Below are 7,808 nucleotides of genomic sequence, written 5' to 3'. Positions count from 1 at the left end.
CCATATCTATGATGGTGATATAACCACTTATACCAGCCACTTAATCAAGTCATCACATTCAAACAGGGTGTATTATCTAAGGAGAGTTCTGTCCTGGTTTAGAACCATTGGAGATGAAGTTACGCATACCAAGTAATCATCACGTATGTTTGTACTATTAAATTAACTGAATCGTTAACTGAAACACCTGTTTTGTTGTTTATTGCTTACGTGTGCCGCTGTGGATATATATTTTTTTTTTTTCTGACAAGACAGAATGGAAACTTAAGTACAGACTTACTGAACATAAATATACCCTTATGTCCAGAGGACAGACGTAAAAAAAGAAATTGCTTCAGGTGTAAACAAATTTTGACGGTTTGAACGGTGATTTTCTGGTGTCATTATTTACAAAAGAAAAAAAAAAGTTATAGAGCCTCTGTCATTATCTATTCCTTGAGAACATTCCTCTTTACTGGGCCATGTTTGTGGCAGCGGGATGTGGTTGAGTTGCCGGCTGCTGGAGGAGGGAGGGGGAGTGTCTCAGCCGGCGATCAGACAGCTGGACAGAATCAGGTAATCACAGTCAAACTATAAAAACATGCTGGTAACCTGGTTCTGGTTCTCTCTTGCAGTAGGCTGGGTCCGGAAGAGAGTGGACGGTAGGGCCGCATGAGAGAGAGAGAGAGAGAGAGAGAGAGAGAGAGAGAGAGAGAGAGAGAGAGAGAGAGCTGGAGCTGGAGCTGGAACCGGCTCGTGTGCGTATATGTCTGCGTCGTCTACAAGCAACAATAAATATTGTACAACGTTAAGCCAACTGCCTTCCCTCTGTACCCGTACATGTGAGTGTGTGACCTCACAGTGTTCTTCTTTGGGGGAATGGGGTGTCATTTGGTTTTACTTTCGTCAGGGGTCATTGTTTTATCTGCTTTGTCTCTCCTCTTAGCCACAATGTGATTAATTCTACAGTCCACTTCGTAGACCAGATGCAGCTCATTATGTAAGTTGGGTTTTACACTTCTGATTGATCAGCATGATTTGTGTCGCTCCTCCTTCAGGTTAAATTTTTTACTTGCGTCTATGGGACAAAGGCATACTCTAGTCTTCTTCTGAGATCTGTCATTGGTATTCTCCATGCAGAATAGTTTGACATGCTATAATTGTTGGATATAACTTGTGAAAAACACACTAACTAACCATCATCTTGCCCCCCTCCAAAAAAACTTTCAAAGAAACCCTGTTTCCCTGCTGCCAAGTATAGTGTAAGAAGTCTCCATTCACCAAGTCTCCTTACTGTCCAGCAGTACAACTTCAGTTGAGAGAAATAAAAATTAATGGAGTAATATTGGAACCATGACACAGAGGGAGACCACTCGGACCTCGACCACTGGCAAAAGTGCACAGTCACTTGGCCAAATGTAATTACACATCCATCTTGTGAGAGGTCTTTAAAGTCTTAGTGTGAGAGTTGTCATTATGAAAGTATCAGTAGAGTGTATCATTGAGGAGGCTGGTTATGGTTTTCTCATTTATCATAATTTTGGAATTCTGTAATACTAGAGATATTATTGCATCTGTCCCCAGAAGCTTGGGTTGTAATATATAATATTTACTGCTTGCCAATTTGAAAAATAATTCAGTTAAATACAGCACACTTAAAGACTCCAACTTAATGTGTATCTCATTTGAAAGAAAAGGGAGATGTTGGACTCTCAGTGATGGGCTAATACTGTCCAGAGAGAGCAGGGGACAAGCCTAATATCTTCTTGTTAAAAAACACAAGACATAAAAGTATGACAGTGGAAGCACAGGCATGCGTGAACAGCAAGGATTGCAATGGACCTCATCAGAGTTACATTTACTTGCAGCAACAGGAAAGCTTGTTTGTGTATGAGCATTTTTTAGTGTGGAAAGCTGTTAAACTCTACAGCTTTGGGATCAGCCAGTCTGTTAGTTGACTAGAGAGCTTGTAAATGTTTATGTCAAGACCTTGACCATCAGGTGAAGAAATGGAAAGCCGAGGTCAAGGTCTCAGGACGCCAGGAGTCTTCTAATCTGTCAGGTGGTGGAGGTCTTTAGATTTTACAGCTATGTTGTTTTTGTGCTGCTGGTGACTAAAGTCCTCAGATGCTGTGTTGGTTCCAACATCCATTATTACTACCACAAATATAATTTAATCACTGCTTAGTGGTGCTGTTCCTAGATTAAATTAGTTTGATCAATGCAGAAAAGGTCCAAGACTACTCAAGAGCTTTTTACTGTATTATGGAATACTTGCCACCTCACCAGAGGAGATGCGTGACAGGAGGGTCATCACGACATGATGACTGATATTTGGAAAATGTTTTTGTGCAATGCTGGGACAAAAGAAGAAGATATTAGAAAAAACTACACAATTGGCCATCGAATGCTTCCTGGAATTAAGTGACATTTTACACATTCTTATCTAACTCAAAAGCTGAGCACATGCTTGTGTTGCCAACACCAAAGCCTAGTCACCAAAAGAAAGTGTTGGCATTGTAAGTTTCTGCAAACCATGAATATGTTACATTTGTGTGTTTCATATATGTATCATATTTAGGGCTGTAGTCAGCCAAAGAAAATCTTGGTCGACTAAAGTCGTACATCTTCAACTAATCGATCAGTCGTGGGAAAAAAAAATCTGTGCGTTATTTTGACTTCTGTGGTAGTGTGTCTGTGTCACTCTGCAGTTACACCTCCAAAACGCTAGTCAGCAGTGGAGGACTGTGTTAAGTGCTGTAACGTTTAGTTCAAATCTAACTTTATTTATATAGTTGAGTCAAAACACACATTAAACATGGCTTAATAGAGACAGTTTCAAACAGTACACAAAGTACGCAAATTGGCTTCACTATAAATCGCAGAACTGACAGACGAACATTGTCTTTATCTGGACACATTTCCCCACCAATACAACATGCTAACGTTATTAGCACAAGTCTATGGTATTTTACATTGTACAAATTAGCCTAGTGTCTAGCAATCTTTCCCTCTTCTCAAATAAACCCAGGGACAACAGCAACATTTAACAAAGGCAATGGCACACAGTTTGGCTCCATTACAACTCACAACATTCACCGACAAAACATGTGTCTTATACTAAACACGTTTTCCAAGCAAATACAACATGCTAACGTTATTAGCGCCAGCCTATGGCATTTTACATTGTATACATTAGCCTAGCGACGAGCGGAGATTTCCTCTGCTCATATGAAGCCAGGATAAATCCCGAAGTATAAATCCCTGAAGGATAAATCACACACACAAGACTTAAAATGTTATTTTAGTAGAGGCTTTACTGTCTTCACCATTTATTGTTTCTTATCTGTGAAATACAAGTAAAGAGGTCTGCGTCACCGCGACGCTGAGCGTGAGGGTGGGCGAGTTCAACTTTCTGCCACCAACGGGGGTGTTTTGAAAACACCCCCATTTTCACAGGTAACTTAGCCTGTCCCCCCACCGCAGGAAATACTGGATTAATCCTGGAAAGCTATTATGTAGCACTTTTCTCCTTATGAAAGTAACACGGCGATTATTCGACAATGAGAATTTGGTCGGACGAGAGCATAGCTACCAAATAATTGACTAGTCGACCAGGAGAATACAGCCCTAATCATATTAACTTTTCTAAAATGACATAGCTCTGAGGTGACTATGTCATGGATGGTGGATGGTGTGACATTCAGGCAAGACCTCTACCAAGCAGCAGACCACTGCAGATCACAGTTCAAGATCAACGACAAAACTGTGTGTTTTTTTAGCGATATATATATTGTGGCATTTCAGCTCTGATTATGGCACCAAAAGTAAATGTTTGTAAGAACATATTGTGGCATTTCCAGCGGCAAGTGTGCCACTAAAACTGATAGGGAGACATCTCAGCATTTTCAATCATGATTGTGGCACAAAAATGGGCATTTTTTTAAGCCACAACATGATCTTTTCCTAACCATAACCAAGTGGTTTTTGTGCCAAAACATAACCATATTAACAATGGTGTTGTGGAAACATAAAGAAACAAAGTTTTAGCATATCTTATACATAATAACATACAAATGTTACATATCCGTGGTTTGCAGAAATGTACATTTACTCTGGCAGTTGGGTTGCCGATTGGCGACACCAAAATAAGGTACCATCCAGTTTAGGAATAGAGGGTATCAGAGGACATAAGGTAACAATGTGTGGAAGAATTAACAGAAAACCAGCAGGAGAAACTTGCAGGAAACTTTGAATTGATGGATTTTCACCCTGCCACCAGGCAGGTACCATGAAGTATTCGAGGGGTTCACTTACCCTGAAAACATCAGAGAAAGAATACATCTCTGCTTTGATTTACAGTGTGTCTAAATCATGAACAATTAAATATTTCTCTTTGGTGACCACAATTCCAAATTGCCACATGCTGGGATCCATGATTGCAGTTGCAAAGTATGTTGGTTTTATCTAGTATGTCATAAACATGGAAAGGTTTATGTTGTTGTTTCTGTAGTCATCACCCTGTATATTAGTCAACTGAAAAATCTGCAAGCATCACACAACCAGTGTATAAGAGTTGACAGGGACAAAGCAACAGTGACAATGGCTTTCAGTGATGCATGGCTACATACTTGGTAGCATATGCAGATGCACCTACCAACAGTAAAACTGACAACTACAATAATCTAGCTGTACATTTGCTACTACAAAACATGCTGCAGATACAGAAGTACTCTGTCTTTCTTCCCTCTTATTCTCTGTGTCTTTGTTATCCCTCATAAACTAAATCTAAGGAGGCAGACTGGAGAAACATGATGTTCTATGTTGCAGCTGATGAAACTCTAATGTAAGTAGGAAACGGTACCTTCTCTGCCACAGAAAGACTCAAACAGAGATGACATGAAATCCTTCATCTTCAATCAGCTGCCAGCAGCCTTTCAATAACTTATTAGGTCCTCAAGAGGTAGGAGGGTCGGGAACTGATAGAAGCATAACAACAAAGTCCAACGTGGCCTTAACATAAAAACAGCTGAGTGTTGCTTCATACAGAGCTGCATATAAATGTATAGATGCGGCAGCTATGTATATGCCAAGTGAAATTAATGATGAAATTAAGATCAAAGGAGAAACTAATGCAGTGGATACAGCGGTGATGTACATCATTCAGAATAATAATGACTGAAGGGAAAAGTGCATCAAAGATGCCAGAGATAAGACGAAAAATTGGAAACCATTGTACTGTAAGCACTGCAATGACTTCATGTTTACTTGCTAAATCAAACAGGAGGCAGGAGAGATAGAAGGTATGGCGGGTATCTCCAGTTGCAGCTTTTGTGGCTGTGCTGACCAGCAATCTCTGACCCAGTTCACCATTCCCACATGTTTAGGGCAATTAAGCATTTAAATAGAACTAAATTGGAGTACTTAAGCATTTAATTGCTGTAAACGTGTGCTCCTATTGTCAGACCCACGATGGCCAGTCTTTAAAAAGGGATCAAAATTGGTGCAAGAGTAGTGCGGTCTGGTTTTGTTTAATTCTTTTAATGTATACCACCTCTTCAAGCACATGGGGTCCTCTGCTACCTGCTTGAGTTAGTTAAACTACTAAGCTGCTTCAGCCCCGTTTCCACCTAGCAGTACGGTACGGTACAGTTCAGTTCGCTATGCTTTTTTTCCCGTTTCCATTGTGAAAAGTTGGTGGATGGTACCAATGGAACTGTTTTGTCCCGTCCCCATTTTTGGTACCCTCTCTGTTGGGGTACCTAGCATACTGATCTGGTACTAGAAAGTGGAGCTCTGAACACTGTTGATTGGTCAATAGAGGACGGTCACTCTGCTCAGGGCTGAGTTGTGGCTGGTTTTGAAGCTCATGTAGCTACTGTCCATACAGTGAAGAGTTTATTAGTAGACTATAACTATCAAACGAAAGGATGTTCTGCTGCCTCTTGCAGCAGCTGGAGTCGGACAAAAAAATAACTTAATTCACCGGGTCGACTGCCAGCAGCTTTTAAGGTGGAACGTTAACTTGTAATGTTACTCAATGCATGAGGTGAACACGTGAATCAATCAATACACCTTAAATATTCCATGTGACAACTTTGACCATCACTTTACTTTTTATATGATATACACTTTTGGTAATGAGTGGATCTTTAAGCATTTATACATATATTCATTTCAGCTGGATTATGTGAGCTGCATATATTCTAAACCTCAGCTATGCGTGTCTGGCTATGGAATGCTAAATCCCGAGCTTGCCTGAGAAGGACTAAATGCACAAATCCACTATTTTCATATTTCCCATGGAGAGAGACTCTCACTGCAGACTGTTTTATTTTGTTCTGAAAATGTCAGCATGCAACTTCGTTCTGTGGACGATAAACAAGGTTGAGACTTCAATCTGTGTCACCTGCGATGAGAAGATACTGAGTGCTGGCCGGAGCAGTGGCCGACAACCCAGCCCACATTTAAGGGTTCTGTTTGCAGTGGAAACACTCGGGTCTAAGTGCCATGTCGGATGGTTACTTTTGGTTGCAGAGGTAACATAACTAAAGTGTTTGGTGGAAACGGGGCTTTAGCTCACACATTCAAATACAAATGTTTAAACTTTTGTCAATATGGAAATAGTGAACATTATTATGTCACTTTTATTCAATTCAAATCAATTGCTCAGTTCATTTTACTGAAACCATGAGCAACAGCATACAGTACATTGAGATATACCCGCATGGTGAACAAGAGAGACAAAAAAAAGATTATGATTCCCTACCTCTGAAGCAGTCATGAAGTCTAAATATGAGTCCATTCCTCAATTATTTATTCATTTAGTCCTTAAGGGTTCAACAATCAAAAGAACCAGTTTTCATTAAAAATTAATCTAAGTTGTGAATATTGTTTTAAGAGGTTAAAGTGGTGTTGTATAAGTATGCCGGGTGCCATAATCCTTGGGTGCCAAAAACCCCCCCCAAAAAAAACATTTCTCTCTGTGCATGAGGTTGGCCTAGATGTGCTGTCTCTCAGAGCTGGATCACATGAATGATTTGTAACTGATATGTTATTTAATAGCCAAATGTAGTAGTATTTCCCATCTGTGCTGAGCAAGAGTTCTGTGCAAAGGGAACTAAACACCATCCCAAATATATAATTTTAGTTTCAAGGTATATGTCTTTAAAAAAAATAATATTTCCTCCATTCTACCCTCACTCGAGAAGGATAGAATGGGGGTATTATTAGTTAGCTTTCGATTTACTGGTCTATCTATGTCCCAACCCTCACTTATGGTCATGAGCTCTAGGCTGTGATAGAATCAGATCATGGATATAAGCAACCAAAATGAGTTGCCCTTAGAAGGGTGGCTAGACTGGGACATCCGGAGGGAGCTCAGAGTAGAGCTGCTGCTTCTTTGCGTGGAAAAGGGTCGGTTGAGGTGGAAAACACGCTGAAGGGATTACATATCTCGTCTGGCCTGAAAACGCCTTGGGGTCCCCTAAGAGGAGCTGGAAAGCATTGCTGGGGAGAGGGACATCTGGGGTGCTTTGCTTCGTCTGCTGTCCCCGCGACCCGGCCCCGGATAAGCGGATGAAAATGGATGGGTGGAATATTTCCCCCTTGTATCAAAAGTTGTATTAAATATCTATACTTTTCAAGGTACTTCATCGAAGTTAGAAATTCCACTTTCATAACAACACTAATGCTGACTCAAGTGACATCACTTTAATAGATGTCATGCAGCTTCCTCTTTTTTTTAGAGTATGAAGTAGTACATCCCAAGACCTGCAAACACACCTTTGCATGTAAAATTGATTTACAACGAGTTTCCCTTTAAGAGA

This window comes from Epinephelus lanceolatus, chromosome 7 (genome assembly GCF_041903045.1).
Source record: "Epinephelus lanceolatus isolate andai-2023 chromosome 7, ASM4190304v1, whole genome shotgun sequence".
NCBI lineage: Eukaryota > Metazoa > Chordata > Actinopteri > Perciformes > Serranidae > Epinephelus > Epinephelus lanceolatus.
Note: the sequence above shows the minus strand (reverse complement) of the source record.